This window comes from Pseudophryne corroboree, chromosome 2 (assembly GCF_028390025.1).
Source record: "Pseudophryne corroboree isolate aPseCor3 chromosome 2, aPseCor3.hap2, whole genome shotgun sequence".
NCBI classification, from domain to species: domain Eukaryota; kingdom Metazoa; phylum Chordata; class Amphibia; order Anura; family Myobatrachidae; genus Pseudophryne; species Pseudophryne corroboree.
In genome coordinates this window covers 398825822-398845308 of record NC_086445.1, presented here as the reverse complement: position 1 = coordinate 398845308, position 19487 = coordinate 398825822, and the positions used below count along the sequence as shown (strand labels likewise).

At 44.8% G+C, this 19487-nt stretch overlaps 1 protein-coding gene across 3 annotated transcripts in view; it reads left to right on the top strand.

The window, feature by feature from the left end:
• The window catches only part of AFF3 (ALF transcription elongation factor 3), a 771336-nt gene that overhangs the window by 14729 nt on the left and 737120 nt on the right, over positions 1 to 19487 (top strand). Inside the window, exon 2 of one of the 3 annotated variants that reach the window (XM_063953379.1) lies at positions 11544 to 11627. The exons of the other annotated variants lie outside the window; for them this stretch is intronic. The gene's annotated coding sequence lies outside the window, so the exon portion shown is untranslated. The remainder of the gene's footprint in view (positions 1 to 11543; positions 11628 to 19487) is intronic. 3 annotated transcript variants of the gene reach the window in all.

Sequence of the window (19487 nt, the reverse complement as noted above, 5' to 3'; positions counted from 1 at the left end):
GGATTTGTAAGAGTAAAGGGTCTGAAAGTGCAAGTATATTTAAAGTACTTGTTGATACATAAGATAATTAATCAAGGTGGGACTAAGGCATTTGTTTCTGAGACTTCTGGAGATGCACAATGTTATAAGCAGTGGAATAGAATGCTTTATTGATGAGGAGGAAACAGACCATATTATGCTGGTCACTCCAGTGTGAAATCATTATTGACATCACCAATATTCAGCATTCAGCTGCAAATTATGGCGTGCTGCATCACTAATTGTTTCATAGTGAGTTTTATCATTTGGGTAACTTTAGATCACCAGGTGGTAAGTAATACAGTACTTTAAGGGACAGCTATTCATCAGTGGTGTAACATCTGTCCATGGTATGTTTCCATGGGCTGTATTCATGTAAAACACCCCTAAGGGTGTGTTCACACTAGAATGATATTGGCCCAATTTGTCCTTTCCAGCCAAATCGGAACAACAAATCGGGCATATCGTTAAGTGTGTATGCCTGATTTACATGCTCCCACGGTCACATGCAATATGTTCTGGTTGCCATGCTGCATGTCACCCAGAAGATATCGTGTATGATGCCATACTGCAGAATGCAGCATGGCATCCTATATCGTGCCGTCATCCCCTGCATCATGCAAGTATGTATGCACTTCCCAATGCAGGTTCTCACCGGGGTTTGAAATGGTCAGCTACACATCATTCTAGTGTGTACCCAGCCTAAGTCAATGTCAACAAAGTGATCGGTAGATGTAGCACAAATCTTGTTGGCCACATTTAAGATTTTCTAAATAGCAAACGCCAGTGACCTTGTCTGTGAAGAAAGCCTCAACTGCGAATCTGAGTGCCCTTTAACTAATGCAAAAAGCCGTGTTCATCATGACAGTAAGTGGCAGCACAATCAGGTGGTTTTATACAAATAATGAGGGCTTTACATTAAATATGGGCGACAAAGAGGCACAATGATTAGCATTGCTGTCACACAGTGTGGAGACCATGGTGTCACTTCTTACCAGATAACCATTTGTGTGGAGTCTGAATGAGAGTCCGTTATACTAATGTAGAAGTTCCCCCCTTTGTCTGTTTTGTGGGCCCGATGTGGGTCGGGTGTCTGTTACACTTACTGAGGGCGGTCCCTCTGTTCCCCTTCGGATGCTCCTGGTTCCCCTCGGGGGTGGCTCTGGCTTGCTAGCTGGGAGTCCTGGATAGTTCCTGTAAAGGAGACAACAACCTACATACGCACAGACAGAGAGGAGGGGAGGAGGGACACCCCCGGGCGAGCTCAATGATGGGTCATCATTGCCACTTGTGGCCTCAGACTGGGTGCCTGTGAGGTGTGGAAGCACCCGGTGCGACCCCGGACAGAAACGCCCACGAACAGGGGGAGGGGTGGGGAATGGAGTGACGAACTTGCGTAACGCACACGGAACAAAGGATTGCTCACCCGACTCTATCTTGTCCACTTGCGTGACGAGCGGTCACACTTCCGGTACCTAGGACAGAAATACGCGAGCGGAGGCGGGCAGGAGCTCCCGGCCACCGGCCGGACTTTGCGCAGCTAACAGCCTACCTGCAAGGGGAGCCTGACCGGGAAGTAATGCGCGGGGGCGGACCTCGACTGGGTACCTGCGGCCTAGCGCTTAAGCGTTGACTGCGACCTGACCAACCTACAGCCCCCTAACCACTATGCGCCCGTAGCGTCTCACACTTATGTTGGTTTTTCCCAGCACCTCTGGTTTTCTCCCACAGTCTTGGCATCCAAATAACTTGGCTCTAGTGTGTGTATGTTTGTGTGGTAGAGAATGTAAACTCCACTGGGCCAGGGACTGATGTGAGTGATTACATTTTCTCGGCAAAGTGCTGTCTAATACTGCAGCACTATATAAATGGGAAACAATAATATACTGAAACAAGCTGTAAATGATTTCGTATATTGATCAAAAGGTCTGTCTGTTGTACACTGACCAAAAGATTTGTGCACTGTATACTTTTTAGTTACCATGTTTTATTTCCTGGTACAGTCTTGACCATCAGAGATGTACAGTATCTATGGAAATACCCCTGATTTTCAATATTGACCAACTGACCTGTTTACTTCTCTTATCTAGTATATGAAATGTTATTTTTACAATTTATTTATGATGGCTTTATCATTTTTTTTCTAAAAAGTAAGAATGACACTATAATGTCAAGGAAATATCACACAGAAGATCGTTTACTTAATGATTGATCTAAATGTTGCTTTTATTCTGCACAAAATGTTTCCATTAAGAGATATGCATACTGACATACAATATAGCAGTAAGGAAAATGCTCTATTCCCTTTATATACAGAACCAATCTTATGGTAATACACATATGTAGGTTGATGCATGATAATATGGTCACACAGCATAATTAAGCTACCAGTTAAGTTAAGTTTTGAAAAAAGATCTGCCAAGTATAATATCGTATACATGAAAAAACCTCTAACTACTGTAAATAGTCATATGTCTGTTAATTTCCATTAACCTTTAAAGGGGGGGGCTTAAATTGTAAGCAATCTGACTAGATTGCTTAGAAATTAAGCACACATCGCTCCGTGTGTATAGCCCATAGCGATAGTGAAGCGTGGCTCCATGCGTCGCTATCGCTGACTCTAGATTGGCCTACATGCATGCCAAATCTAGTCAGATTGCTCACTTCACTACTGGGTGGAGTGAGCGTCCTCCCCCCCCCCCCCCCCCCCCCTCGCTCAGCACACATCGCACTGTGTGCTGAGCGTCCTTAGATGTGTGCTGAGCGATCTGTGCTAGAACGCTCAGCACGCATCTCTGGGAGAAATCTCCCCATCTGTACCCCCCTATAGAGAGTGATAGATTGCATGGTGATAAAGAACCAACCAACCAGCTCCTAACTGGCATGTTACAGGCTCTGGGGCAGATGTATTAAGTCTGGAGAAATTATAAAGCAGTGATAAGTGCAAGGTTATAACGCACCAGCCAATCAGCTCCAATATGTAAATGAACAGTTAGGAGCCGATTGGCTGGTGCGTTATTACCTTCCACTTATCACTGCTTTATCACTTCTCCAGGTTTAATACATCTGCCCCTGTGTTTGAAAAATGATAGTTAGGAGCTGGTTGGTAGTTTATCACCGTGCAATTTATCACTCTCCAAGGCTTGATAAATCTGGGCCCAATTATTCTATTATCATTGAAGTAACAAAGCTAGCACATGTTTACATCATATTTAGTGAACATGTCATTAAAAAGGCTTTTTATATATGTAATTTTATGATGGAGAAGAAATTGAAATAGTAGACCGTTTTAACCTAGTGGGATCACTAATCAACACTTAAGCAGCAAGCAGATCAGAAATCCAAAGACGAAAAGCACTTGCTGAAACAGATATGAGGGATAGTCAAGTGTAAAGATGTATCTTTGCATACAAAGATAAGACTCATTCAAGCTATGGTTTTTTCAGTAACATGGTATGGATGTGTAAGCTGGACAGTCAAGAAGTAAGATAGGAAGACTATTGACGGTTTTGAATTATGGTGCTGGAGACAAAAAATATATATACCATGGACTGTCCGAAGAACAAATCAATCGGTATTAGATGAGATAAAACCAAAGCTCTCTCTAGGTGCACAAATGTCAAGACTGCGCCTTTCCTACTTTGGACACATCATGCAAAGACAATGGTTCCTAGAGAAAGACATTATGCTTGAAAAAGTTGAAGACCAATGAAAAAAGGGAAGACCAGCAGCGAGACGGCTTGATACCACACTATCAACACTGAGCTGCTTGACTGAAGATCGACATTTGTTCAGGACAGCTATCCATAGGACTGAAGAAGACAAAGTTCAAATAACAATAATATCCTGGATTGGACTATAGAAGACAAAGTTCAAATAACAATAATATCCGAAATGAAACTGGATTGGACTGTAGAAGACAAAGTTCAAATAACAATAATATCCAAAATGAAACTGGATTGGACTGTAGTGCTGACCGTGCTTAATCCGGAATCTTGACACTTGACAGTATTAATGTAAGACGCAGTTCAAATGACAATAGCATCCAGAATGGAACCAGAACGGACTGGAGTGCTCACCGGGCTTGATCTGGAATTTTAACACTGGCAGTATTGCAGAAAGACGTTGAAGAAAGGCAAAGTCTAAATAGCAATGGTAGCCGGAATGGTATACAGACAATTCGGTAACCGGGATGGACTGGCCTGCTCAGAGTCCACATCTTAACTCCACTGAGAACATCTGGGATGAACTGGAGCAAAGGGTGCATTCTAGGCCGACTCTACCTTCTTCATTGTCACAGTTGGTCACTGTACTTAAGGTGAAATGGGAAAAAAACATACCACCTGCTGTTGTCCAGGAACTTGTGGACAGTTTGCCAAGAAGGGTGTCTGCAGTAATCATTGCATGTGGTGGATACAAAGTACTAATGTCAATGTAATCTCGTTGATCTGTTTGCTGTCAGTGCCCAATCACTTTTGTCTACATATTGTATAATATAATATGGGTGTGAAAGGAGAATCCCTAGTTACAGAACGTTGTATAAATTATTTCCTATAATATGACAGTAGTATCATATACTTCCAGGCTTGTGCACTACATACTCCTCCTGGACACAATAGGGTTAAGCTTTGAGTTAGGTGGGTATAAGGTTTTTGTCTGGGCCAATCGAGTTTGTTTGGTCTGGGCGTGGTGTTTTATAGTTCTTAGCTGTGTTTGAAGAAGATGCTGACTCTCTCTTCGTTTTGGCGTTGTCCACCCTCCCGTGATAGTTTTTTGTGTTTGGTTTTGATTTTACAGCTGGGTTCGAAGCGCCACTTGTGAGTTAAAGGGTTATTGTATTGGTTCTTTGGGGTGCAGCCTATGGCATGGAGATCAGTTTGGGTCAAGAGCACCACCAGACCAGGTGAGTCCTTACTTTCTCTTTTTGGATGGGTTGGCACCTCAAGTTGTTAGCGATGGTGGCAGTTTGCTTCCAGTGGCAAACGCAGGACTTTTAGAGGGGAGGTTTCCAAATGCAATCTTCAAATATCCCACTCTGCGGAACATTATAGATGATCTATAGTAGAGCTGTATCAAACATATTCAAATTATTATATAAATAATATAAGTGATCAGGAAAATGTTAAACATACTATAATAAAGGCACATACATTATGGAACTAGTACTGCACTTTCCAAGCACACATTCTCTCACCTCATGGTAAGGCTCCTGCCTCTTCTTTCTGGAAGCTACTCTTTGGTCCAGTGCACTGAATGAGGGCTCATAACCACACACACAGCAATCTTGGTAGAAAAAGCTGCTACCACTGGGCATGTGCAGTAGTTCTGCATGATATGGTGGCAACTCTAGTAATCGTATTATATGCCATTGCTGCTGTTGTCATAATTTGCCACTTGCCAAGGGTAGGGGGGTTTTTGGGCAACCGGAAATCTCCCCTGCGTTTGCCTATGGCTTCATCTGCTTGTTATATAGTCCCCGTATGGGTTGCGCAGTAGGCCTTTTCCAGTAAAGAGTTTATTTTCTATGTATTTCTGTTAGAGACAATAGGCCTTATTCTGATTTGAGAATAATGTAAGAAAGAGCAAGTACTGTAGCTGTGTACATGGACAAATCATGTTGCAATGTCAGGGGTGCAAATACATAAATGTTTTGGCATGCAGGGTAAATATTGAATGCTTTTAGCATGTAGCCCACAAATACTGGGCAGCTTTTTTTTTACACTGCAATTTAGATTGACAGTAGTGTCATACAGTGCATCTGGAAAGTATTCACAGCGCTTCACTTTTTCGACATTTTGTTATGTTACAGCCTTATTCCAAACTGGAAAATTCTACAGACAATACCCCATAATAACAACGTGAAAAAAGTGTTTTTGAAATTTTTGCAAATTTATGAAAAATAAAAAAACTAAGAGATCACATGTACACAAGTATTCACAGCCTTTGCTCAATACTTTGTTGATGCACCTTTGGTAGCAATTACAGCCTCAAGTCTTTTTGAATATGATGCCACAAGCTTGGCACACCTATCTTTGGTCAGTTTCGCCCATTTCTCTTTGCAGCACCTCTCAAGCTACATCAGGTTGGATGGGAAGCGTCGGTGCCCAGCCATTTTCAGATCTCTCCAGAGATGTTCAATCGGATTCAAGTCTGGGCTCTGGCTGGGCCACTCAAGGACATTCACAGAGTTGTCCTAAAACCATTCCTTTGATATCTTGGCTGTGTGCTTAGGGTCGTTGTCCTGCTGAAAGATAAACCGTCACCCCAGTCTGATGTCAAGAGCGCTCTGGAGCAGATTTTCATCCAGGATATCTCTGTACATTGCTGCATTCAGCTTTCCCTCTATCCTGACTAGTCTCCCAGTTCCTGGCACTGAAAAACTCCCCCACAACATGATGCTGCCACCACCATGCTTCACTGTAGGGATGGTATTGTCCTGGTGATGAGCGGTGCCTGGTTTCCTCCAAACATGACTCCTGGTATTCATTCCAAAGAGTTCAATCTTTGTCTCATCAGACCAGAGAATTTTGTTTCTCATGGACTGAGAGTCCTTCAGGTGCATTTTGGCAAACTCCAGGCGGGCTGCCATGTGCTTTTTACTAAGGAGTGGCTTCCGTCTGGCCACTCTACCTTACAGGCTTGATTGGTGGATTGCTGCAGAGATGGTTGTCCTTCTGGAAGCTTCTCCTCTCTCCACAGAGGAATGCTGTAGCTCTGACAGAGTGATCATTGGGTTCTTGGTCACCTCCCTGACTAGGGCCCTTCTCCCCCAATTGCTCAGTTTAGACGGCCTGCCAGCTCTAGAAAGAGTCCTGGTGGTTCCAAACTTCTTCCATTTACAGATGATGGAGGCCACTGTGCTCATTGGGACCTTCAAAGCAGCAGATATTTTTCTGTACCCTTCCCCGGATTTGTGCCTCGAGACAATCCTGTCTTGGAGGTCCACAGACAATTCCTTTAACTTAATGCTTGGTTTGTGCTCAGTCATGCACTGTCAAGAGTGGGACCTTATATAGACCATTGGTTGCCTTTCCAAATCATGTCCGATCAACTGAATTTACCACAGGTGGACTCCTATTAAGCTGTAGGAACATCTCAAGGATGCACCTCAGCTCAATTTTCAGCTTCATGGCAAAGACCGTGAATACTTATGTACATGTGATTTCTTAGTTGTTTATTTTATTTTAGTTTTTTAATAAATTTGCAAAAAACTCAAGACGTTTTTCACGTTGTCATTATGGGGTATGGGGGTCATTCTGACCCGTTCGCTCGCTGCGCTTTAACGCAGCAGAGCGAATGGGTCCCTACTGCGCATGCCAGACGGCCGAAGGCCGTAGCAGGGTTACGATCGCCTCTGCCTGATTGACAGGCAGAGGCGACCGCTGGGCGGGAGGGGGCGGAACGGCGGCGTGGGTATGGTCCGGCCAACGCAGGCGTGGCCGGACCGAACAGGGGGAGGGAGGGGGCGGGCCGCAGCGGCTGTGTGACGTCACACGCAGCCGCTGCGGGCTGAGGAGCGATGAGTAGCTCCCGGCCAGCACGCTAAAGCTGCGCTGGCCGGGAGCTACTCTTTAAGTGCAAAGGCATTGCCGCTGTGCGATGCCTTTGCACTTCTGCGAGGGGGGGCTGGACTGACATGTGGGGCAGTCTAGCCCTGTGCTGGGCGTCCCCCCGCATGTCAGGGAAGAAGATCGTAGCTGTGCTAAATTTAGCACAGCTACAATCAACTCGGAATGACCCCCATTGTGTGTAGAATTTTAAGGAAAAAATGAATTTATTCCAGTTTGGAATAAGACTGTAACATAACAAAATGTTGAAAAAGTGAAGCGCTGTGAATACTTTCCGGATGCACTTTATACCTCCAGGCTTGTGTATTTCACACTCCTACCGGACACAAGGGGGTATATTTACTAAAATTCGTATTTTTCGGAATTTGGTTGAAGATGAAACACGAATGACATCGGGAGTGATAATTTGCAACATTTTGGTTTTTTTTACGCCTCATTTACTATGCTGTCGTATTCTGCATTGTCGTGTTTTCCGATGTCGTCGATGTCATTCGTAATGTCTGGCAGTGTTTTACAGGAGTGATTAGTAAAACACTGCCGGACTTAACACAATGAATCCCGGCCGGTTCAGTGTGATCCGTGCAGGGCTTCATTGTGTACATTCTACTGGAGAAAGGGACCGACTGCTTCGTGTCAACATAGGCAAGTATGTATGAATGTAAGTGTGCATGTATGTTTAATAACATTTTACTATCAAGGTGTGTGTGTTCTGTTTTTATTTGGGTATTTTTTTTGTAGTAGAACTACAGGTACTTGTGGTTCTCCAAGTACCAGCTTGCTGGGACTTGTAGTACTGCTACAAAAAAAATATTCTTTTCTTTACACTGTGGCTATCAGCCGCCCTTGGATGGGGGGGGGGGGCAGCCGCGGGCTTCACCCCTGGCCCTTTGGTGGCTGGAGGGGGTGACCCCTTGATTTAAGGGGTCTTCACTCCTCCAGGGTACCCCGGCCAGGGGTGACTAGTTGGTGATTTAATGCCAGGGCCGCAGGGACCAATATAAAAGTGTCCCGCGTTATATTGGCATTATATCTCTGACTAGTGGAGCCCGGTGCTGGTGTTAAAAATACGGGGGACCTCTACGTCTTTTGTCCCCCGTATTTTTTACACCAGGCACAGAGCCCGGTGCTGGTTGTTTAAAATATGGGGGAACCCCTGTCAATTTTATCCCCGTATTTTTACAACCAGGACCAGCTCAAAGAGCCCGAGGCTGGTTATGCTTAGGAGGAGGGACCCCACGCATTTTTTTCCTGATTTTTAACTCTTTCCACCCCTTCCCACTGATAAACATGCACGGATCTCACTGAACCGTGCATACCTATCAGAACACGGTAAAAAAAAGCAGGTCTATTTGAAAACTGCTTTTTTTTACGATTTGTATTTTTTCCCGGCAGTGTTTGGCTATTGCCGGCAGTGATCGTGAATACGAATTTTTAGTAAATTACCGAGTTGTATAAAATAACAGGCGTATTTGACCGATGGTGTATTCATTCGTATTTTTTTTCTTTGACTTCCAAAAAAATACGAATGCGTTCATCACTGCCGAGATTTCAGTTTCGTAAATTCCCGACACTTTGAAGAAAAAACACCAAATCAGTCAAAATCGGGAGCTTAGTAAATATACCCCAAGGAGTGAAGTTTTGAGTTAGGTGGGTATAAGGTTTTTGTTGGGGCCAATCGAGTTTATGATGTAGTCAAGCCACTGCAGATTAATTTGCAGTTATATTGGCCCTGACATCAGTTGAGACAGACATTTTGCTGTGCTGCAGTCATATTGGAGTACACAGCCGCTGACGTGCACACAGTATAGTTATATCGCCCATTGTGTACCCAGCTAAAGGCTGCATGTAGCTCCTCTCAATTAGAGATTATAACTTCTGCTTAGTCCTTTGTGGTAAGATGCAGTGAGTATTCCTTGTTGAGGATTCTATTAGGATGCAGGAATGGTTCCATTTGCACTGGGTATGTGCCTCACTAGCACCTCCCTGTAGTAGTGCCTGCGGGCCCCCAGCATGTGTCCTTGTTCCCTTCTGTGGGCAGCCCTGAATCTGTCTATGTGAGTATCCTTGCTGCTTCATACAAACAGCCATCATCCTTATGTTGGCTGCAATAGATCCATCTGAAACAGGTGTCCAATCTCCACCCACATGACTCAAACAAGCATGGAAGTTGGGCTAAATGTCCACAACATGACACTTCCACTAGACGCATATGTTCAGTGCTTCTGCACAGTAACAATCTACTTGCCTTCCTTAAATTCCCATATCACCCATAGAGAAGCCGTCACACACAGAGCAAACCGTCTGCTCTCTTATCCTCCATCAAGGTTCATGTGCATGGTGCAGAGCATGCACAGTCTGCTAATAATCTACGTCCAACTCGGAATCAGGCCTGTATGTTTCTCCACCAGAGGTTATGGAATTTGAGGAATAAATTACTAAACAAATATGCTCTATTTAGTACTGTTTGCATTCTACTGTAAATTATTCCTTTGCAACTTTGTTTATTTGATTGTTCAAATTGAAAAATTAATGAACACTTTAGCTAGTTCTATAGTATTTCAGCAAAAGTTAACAATTTGAGTTAATATTCACATTCCATCTACAAAAGACTGATTTCTAAAAAGTGCTCATGTTGTTATTGCAGTATTTCCCACAAGACCACTTAAGGGAAACCAATTTTCAAACTCATTATAACTGGCACAATTTTGTCAGCCAAAAATAATTTACTGAAGGCTTAAGTTTAGCATATCTCACTTACGTTTTTCTCCCTGTCCCAATAATTACACTTCAATCACACTTTCACTGTACCTTTGTGTACCATTTCCTACAATTCTTACATTAGCATCTAAAAAGTTATTTGCTTGCCTAAAAGCTATTACAGTATATTAGGAAACCTCCATGTTATCCTGTTAGTGACAATGGTACCGGATACTTCTAGGATCTAGTTTCTGCCGAGTTTTTTAGAGTCTGTTGTCTGCAACAAAAATATGTGTGTTGGTACTTTAAAAAGGACCACTTTGGTTTTGCACGGTTGCATCGGACAGTCCATTCAGTCTACATCAAGGTTCGCACCTACCCTCTTTCCCTCGGAGACACCTCTGGACCTTAGTAGGGTGAACAAAGTGACACAGAAATTTTAAAATGGTACTGTATAAAACTAAATTTTTTCTACCACTTTAGAACTAGGGATGGCCATCTACAGGTCCCCTTTGATGGTGCCATCAGTGGTTTACATCGATGCAGAAAACCATTGATGGGAAACCATCAATGGTTTACACCATCAATGACAATCAGGCTGAACTCAGCAGATGGCAGACCAATAAGTCAAGGTGGTGTCGCTTAGGAAGTCACATTAAGGGTGGAGCTAAGCTCTGTGCCATGATACTGGGGTAGGAAAAATATATGTCGCCGAGCTCTCTGTCATCGATGGTGGAGAACTATTATATCTTCACCATTGATGGCAAACCATGGTCGTTGCGATCTCTATTTAGAACCACTATTTTCAATAAAATAAACTTAAGTATATTTGTTGTCTTCCTGAAATGCTGCTCACTTTAGCATTGTTTATGGCTGCGTTTTCTCAGGAATGTGAAGGAATACTGGAATTGTCAATTAGCAATTTAATTTGCACTGCTCGGAGTATGCAATATGAAGGCATAAAACAGACCCCACTAAAATGGTATGACATAATGACCAAGAACTCTGAGCTGATGCAAGAAAACAGCTTCTTTGTGCACATATGAGCACTCAGCATTGCTAGTAATGCCTCTTAGGGTGCTACTTAAATGATATCCACCCGATTTTTTGGTTTCCAGTTAATCGATCAACAAATCGGGCAAAACGTTAAATGTGTATGGAAACTTGATTCTATTTTTCCTGCAAATTGAGGCATACGAGTGTTTTCTCCCTACTTTTCTAGTAACACCTCTCCTTTTTTATATACATCCCTTTGCTCAGCTGCAAAAGCCACCATCTTGCTTCAACTCATGCATTCTCTGAAAATCTAGTTGCAAATTGAGGAGGATGTGAGCATGCATTACGGTGAGTGTGTACACAGTGGGCTTTATTCATGTTTGTGCACAATGGCAATTATCACGCAACAGACCTATTATCAGTAGACTGTGCATGTGCTGAGAATACAATGCGTATGCGCTAAGGTGCCGCTGCAATCTCGCTTGAACTGAGGATTTGATGCAAATGTGTAAGCAACTGCGATTGAGTTTGTGATGGCTGCGGTGGGAGTCTCTTATCACTGCTGGGTGGCATTTTGGTGCCCTCTGTCAGAAGAGCATTGCCCCCCCCCCCCATACTTTAAATAGGGGCAGCCCCATCAATAAGAATAGCCGTCATGCGGGGAAGGAGCATGGCCACACACTAGTACCCTCAATTTAAATTGCACCACACAGTAGTGCAACCTAATTCACATTACACTGTACAGTAGTGCCCCGTCTTCACATTACACCATATAGTAATGTCCATTATTCACGTTGCACAGCAGAGTAGTACCCCTTGTTCACATTATTCACACAGTAGTACCCCTAATACACATTATGCCACACAGTAAAGCCACTTTTTCATGTTATCCCACTAGCAGTGCCCCTTATAGCACATTATGCCACACATTAGTAGTGTTCCTTATACACATAATGCCACACAGTAGTAGTGCCCCTTATACACAATATGCCACACAATAATGCCCCTTACACATTATGTCACACATTAGTAGTGCCCTACACATGTTCTTGCTCTGTTCAGTGTCTCAATCTCTTTTCACTTGTGGCTGAATGTATGTTACTGTGTTGCAACCCGGCAGTAAGTGGAGGTTCACACTTAAATAAATTTGTCATAGGAGTGTGCATAGAATTGTTTCCTATTCTGAGCTATACTATTCTGAGCTACACAGAATCATCCAATCAATGGGTTGGAGTGCTGGCGATTTTCATGGTAGTGGTGATGGCTGCTCGCGAAAACAGATGACTGTGGGTACTGTGGTCGCACTGATGTGTAAGACTCAGAATATTGGCAGATGTTCGTATGGGACTTCCGATCTCAGAGAACAGCCTGAATTGGGGTTGCATTATGTGAGTCTCAGAATCAGGCCTCATATCTGTAATTGCTTTCTTGTTTTAATCATCCTACTCTATATCATATATGTGGTGCTATCTGTGTAGCTTGCAAATTTTGTTATAGACTGTGGATGTAAGAAGTTGTCAGTTTAAACTAGGGAAGACACAGTAACCCGGTATGGTAGCTGTGTTAAAGGATTGCTACAGTATGTATAAATAATGACTAATTACTGTTCAGTGACTCACAGTTAAAGACTTCTCAATATAATAACTTGTTGTCATTGTAACCGTTTGAAATGTTTCTCCTGGGAAATTCAAACAATGTTGGTACTGCAGAGATATAATAAATTTTGACGTGAAAGTAACTGAGCAAAATGAATTGTTCTTTATACCCATAATTAAGACCAGTACTGATGTAATTGGAATGCAGTAATCAATTTTTATTATCATTTAATTTTTTATTTAGTGTTTTCTGCTGTGTGTCAAGAAAATCATTGATATGAAAACCAAAACAATGATGAGACTACAGGGTAAATTTGCTTAAGTAGTGGATTTGCCGTCTATTGCAATCTGACGAGCATCAACAGCCAATTACAGTCAAAAAACAGTATTTACAGATGTGCCCTCATACATCTATCCTCAATATGCCATGCACCCCTAGATGACTGTAATGAGTGAACCGGCAGTTACTATGCAATGCTGCTAACTTCGGGCGTCTTTTTTGCCAGAAACGGGTCTTATTCACATCACTATGCGAATAAGACGCACAAGCAGACTGCTGATTAAAATAATAAGTGGCATGCCTATATTTTCTATGTGTGACTGTGGCTGTATCTGCATACAAACTGTTACATTACAGTGTTTTCCAGGAAAACACTGTAGCGTAGCAATCCATATGCCGATAGAGTGAAAAAATGCACAGACAGACACCCAGGATTAGAAAATGTGCACATGACTATGGGGGTCATTCCGAGTTGTTCGCTCGCAAACAGATTTTTGCAGATTTGCTCATGCTAAGCCGCCGCCTACTGGGAGTGAATCTTAGCATCTTAAAACTGCGAACGATGTATTCGCAATATTGCGATTACACACCTCGTAGCAGTTTCTGAGTAGCTCCAGACTTACTCGGCATCTGCGATCATTTCAGTGCTTGTCGTTCCTGGTTTGACGTCACAAACACACCCAGCGTTCGCCCAGACACTCCTCCGTTTCTCCGGCCACTCCTGCGCTTTTTCCGGAAACGGTAGCGTTTTTTCCCACACGCCCATAAAAAGGCCTGTTTCCGCCCAGTAACACCCATTTCCTGTCAATCACATTACGATCGCCAGAACGATAAAAAAGCCGTGAGTAAAATTCCTAAGTGCATAGCAAATTTACTTGGCGCAGTCGCAGTGCGGACATTGCGCATGCGCATTAAGCGGAAAATCGCTGCGATGCGAAGATTATTACCGAGCGAACAACTCGGAATGACCCCCTATGTTCGACTAGAAGGTCTTTTTTAACATGACTGCAGTAACGATCATTAGATTTGAAGCCCCTATACCACTGCAAATCCAACAAGAATCGAATATCAATCTTCGGCAGAGAGGCGCCCCCCCCCCCCCCCCCCTCCCAAACAAAAAAATGGGGTCTCCTCTCTCAAGGAAAATTCTTAGGGCATTTCTCCGCACACTCTCGGATTTGGGTGCATTGGTTATAGTCATAATAAGGTCTAAATGCTATTGTTCTTTACAGGTGGACTACAGGTCCAGGAAGCCTTCCAGGGCATAATGGCACTTGGCAAACCACAAGTGCCAGCATGCATATATCAGGGGCCCACTGGCACCTGTACTCTACCTGTGGAAAAAAAAATCAAACAAAATACAGGACAGGGACACCAAATATTTTAATATTTTATTAAATATATACCAACACAACCATTGTTTACCCATTGATTACTCACAAACTGAAAGGGGTTACATCCTTTAAAACATAGCTACTGCTTCTGTAGGAACCCCATCACAAATGAGAGGCCTTTGCTTTGGGCTCAGTTAAATTCAGTGCCAATTGATCTGTGTCAGGAAGGAACTCCCGGAGCTATTCAATTCAGTGAGATGTTATGTCGAAGAATGCCATGGTGTTTAGACGTGGAACCGGCATTCTCCGACTTAAGCCTTTTGGTCCTCTCTTTTTCTATTAGTAGGAGTCCAGACCACCTCCATTTTTCAGTCCACATTCAAAATATTCACTCCATGAGCAATAGCTCCTAATATTTCCCCTACCCTCCTGGGCAGCCGATATAGTGCGTACACACTGAACGATATCATTAACAAACAAGATGAACAAGCTGTCCTTGCTCATAAGCGACGCGAGGTCGGCCATTGCTGGGTCGTCTATTCTTTGCTTCACTGAGACGTGGCTGGACGACCAAACTGCTGACCCCTCAGTGTCCCTTCCGGGCTTTAGCCTCTTCAGGGTTGACCGCGACAAGGAGCTCTCTGGCAAAACCAGGGGCAGTGGAATCTGCTTCCATATAAATGAAAGGTGATGCACCAACGTCACGATCCTATGCAAATCATGCACCCCGCTTCTGGAGACGCTTCTCATCAACTGTAAACATTTCTACTTCCACCGGAAATTCGCCTCAATAGTCCTGATGGGAGTGTATATCCCCCCCCCCCCCCCCATGCAAGTGCAAACGAATCCCTACGCCAACTGGCCGTTAGGATATCGGACTCAGAACTCAAATATCCGGACTCACCGCTCATAGTACTGGGTGACTTCAACAGCACAAACCTGAGCCAAGAGCTACCGAAGTTCAGGCAGCAAGTCAAATGCCCCACCAGGGAAGGGCGCACCCTGGACCACTGTTACACCACCATTAAGGATGCTTACCGGTCTATCCCCCGTGCTGCCCTGGGCCTTTCCGACCACTGCCTAGTTCACCTCCTCCAAATCTACACCCAGCAGTTAAGAAAGGCAAAACCGGTAGTTAAGTCTGTAAAAATCTGGGCAAGTGAAGCAAAGCTGAAGCTCCAGGCCTGCTTTGACTGCACAGACTGGAAGGTCTTTGAAACCTTGTCTACTGACCAACGTAGTATCATCCTACATCAGTTTCTGTGAGGACATGTGCATGCCAATCAAGACATTCCGCTCCTTCAACAACAACAAGCTGTGGTTCAGCACTCAGCTCAGGAAGCTCCGTCGGGCCAAGGAGGAGGCCCACCGCAGCGGAGACAGGGCTCTATACAAACTGGCTAGAAACTTCCTGACCTGCGAGATTAGGCTGGCAAAAAAGCAATTCACCAACAAGCTTACAAACAACCTCTCAGCCAACGACCCCGCATCAGTCTGGAGAGGTATGCAAGCCATGACTAGCTACAAGAAACCCCCAACCCACATCGTTGTGCACCAAAAACTGTTGGACTAGCTGAACAACTTTTATTGCAGGTTCGAGGAAGCAGCCCCCGACCTTAATCCCACCCCTGATCAGAGCATAGCTGCCCCCTCCCAGGCTCTGCGGGTGGACATAGGAGCGGTGGAAGACATGTTCAACAAGGTCAAACCCAGGAAAGCCACAGGCCCGGACGACGTATCGCCAACTGCCCTGAAGACCTTCGCTGCTCAGCTTGCCCCCATCTTTACCAGGATCTTTAACACCTCACTGGAGACGTGCATGGTTCCCTCCTGCGTCAAATGCTCAACAGTTGTCCCAGTTCCCAAGAACGCAACTGCTAAAAATCTGAATGACTACAGGCCAATTGCGCTAACATCAGTGGCCATGAAAGCATTTGGGCAGCTTGTGCTGAACCACCTGAGAGAAGTGACGAACGCCCATCTAGACCCCCTGCAGTTCACTTACCGCATCGAGAGCGCAGTCAACTTGGGGCTGCACTACATCCTACAGCACCTGGACCATCCAGACACCTACGCTAGGGACCTTTTTGTCGACTTTAGCTCAGCATTCAGCACAATTGTCCCGTGCATTCTGCAACCAAAACTTCAACATGCTCCTGGATTGTTGACTTCCTGACAGCGAGGGAACAAGTGGTGAAAGCAGGAAAGTTCTCGTCAGACATGCGCTTGATCAGCATGGGGGCCCCCCAAGGATGTCCTGCTCTTCTCTCTATACACCAATGACTGTACCTTGGTCGAGCAATCGGAAAAAATTATAAAATTTGCAGACAATGGGGGTAATTCAGCATATGGTCTCACAAGGGGTCTGAGGATCTCATCTCGGTACCTAATGGCAGTCAGGCTACCTCTGGCGAGCACATGGAGGGCTGTGCGGCCCCCCAAAGAAATGCCACCCCACACCATTACTGACCCACTGCCAAACCAGTCATGCTGGAGGATGTTGCAGGCAGCAGAACGTTCTCCTTGGCGTCTCCAGACTCTGTCACGTCTGTCACATGTGCTTAGTGAGAACCTGCTTTCATCTGTGAAGAGCACAGGGCGCCAGTGGTGAATTTGCCAATCTTGGTGTTCTCTGGCAAATGACAAACATCCTGCACGGTGTTGGGCTGTAAGCACAACCCCCACCTGTGGACGTCGGGCACTCATAGCACCCTCATGGAGTCTGTTTCTGATCGTTTGAGTAGACACATGCACATTTGTGGCTTGCTGGAGGTCATTTTGCAGGGGTCTGGCAGTGCTCCTCCTGTTCCTCCTTGCACAAAGGCGGAGGTAGCGGTCCTGCTGCTGGGTTGTTGCCCTCCTACGGCCTCCTCCACATCTCCTGATGTACTGGCCTGTCTCCTGGTAGCGCCTCCATGCTCTGGACACTACACTGACAGACACAGCAAACCTTCTTGCCACAGCTCGCATTGGTGTGCCATCCTGGATGAGCTGCACTACCTGAGCCACTTGTGTGGGTTGTAGGGAGGTCATACAGGCATGTGGAGGCCACCCACACTACTGAGCCTCATATTGACTTGTTTTTATGACATTTCATCAAAGTTGGATCAGCCTGTAGTGTGTTTTTCCACTTTAATTTTAAGGGTGACTCCAAATTCAGACCTCCATGGGTTAGTGATGAGCGGGTTCGGTTCCTCGGAAACCGAACCCCCCCGAACTTCACCCATTTTACACGGGTCCGAGGCATACTCTGATTCTCCCGTATGGCTCGGTTAATCCGAGCGCGCCCGAGCGTCATCATCCCGCTGTCGGATTCTCGCGAGATTCGGATTCTATATAAGCAGCCACACGTCGCCGCCATTTTCACTCGTGCATTGGAAATGTTAGGGAGAGGACGTGGCTGGCGTCCTCTCCGTTTATTAATCTTGATGCAAAAATATTTGTGCTTATTCCTTAATTGTGGTGGACTGGGGAGCAGCTGTATATTATATAGGAGGAGTACAGTGCAGAGTTTTGCTGACAGTGACCACCAGTATACGTTGTCTGCCTGAAAAACACTCCATATCTGTGCTCAGTGTGCTGCATATATCTGTGCTCACACTGCTTTATTGTGGGGACTGGGGACCACTAGTATATTATATAGGAGGAGTACCAGTATACGTTGTCTGCCTGAAAAACACTCCATTTCTGTGCTCAGTGTGCTGCATATATCTCTGCTCACACTGCTTAATTGTGGGGACTGGGGACCAGCAGTATTATATAGGAGGAGTACAGTGCAGAGTTTTGCTGACAGTGACCACCAGTATATATAGCAGTACGGTACGGAAGGCCACTGCTCTACCTACCTCTGTGTCGTCAAGTATACTATCCATCTAGATTCTATACCTGTGGTGCATTTTAGTTTTGCAGTTTGCTGACAGTGACCACCAGTATATATAGCAGTACGGTACGGAAGGCCACTGCTCTACCTACCTCTGTGTCGTCAAGTATACTATCCATCCATACCTGTGGTGCATTTCAGTTGTGTGCAGTATATATAGTAGTAGGCCATTGCTATTGATACTGGCATATAATTCCACACATTAAAAAATGGAGAACAAAAATGTGGAGGTTAAAATAGGGAAAGATCAAGATCCACTTCCACCTTGTGCTGAAGCTGCTGCCACTAGACATGGCCGAGACGATGAAAAGCCATTAACGTCGTCTGCCAAGGCCGATGCCCAATGTCATAGTAGAGAGCATGTAAAATCCAAAAAACAAAAGTTCAGTAAAATGACCCAAAAATCAAAATTGAAAGCGTCTGATGAGAAGCGTAAACTTGCCAATATGCCATTTACGACACGGAGTGGCAAGGAACGGCTGAGGCCCTGGCCTAAGTTCATGGCTAGTGGTTCAGATTCACATGAGGATGGAAGAACTCATGCTCTCGCTAGAAAAATGAAAAGACTTAAGCTGGCAAAAGCACAGCAAAGAACTGTGCGTTCTTCTAAATCACAAATCCCCAAGGAGAGTCCAATTGTGTCGGTTGCGATGCCTGACCTTCCCAACACTGGACGGGAAGAGCTTGCGCCTTCCTCCATTTGCACGCCCCCTGCAAGTCCTGGAAGGAGCACCCGCAGTCCAGTTCCTGATAGTCAAATTGAAGATGTCACTGTTGAAGTACACCAGGATGAGGATATGGGTGTTGCTGGCGCTGGGGAGGAAATTGACAAGGAGGATTCTGATGGTGAGGTGGTTTGTTTAAGTCAGGCAACCGGGGAGACACCTGTTGTCCGTGGGATGAATATGGCCATTGACATGCCTGGTCAAAATACAAAAAAAATCACCTCTTCGGTGTGGAATTATTTCAACACAAATGCGGACAACAGGTGTCAAGCCGTGTGTTGCCTTTGTCAAGCTGTAATAAGTAGGGGTAAGGACGTTAACCACCTAGGAACATCCTCCCTTATACGTCACCTGGTCCGCATTCATCAGAAGTCAGTGACAAGTTAAAAAACTT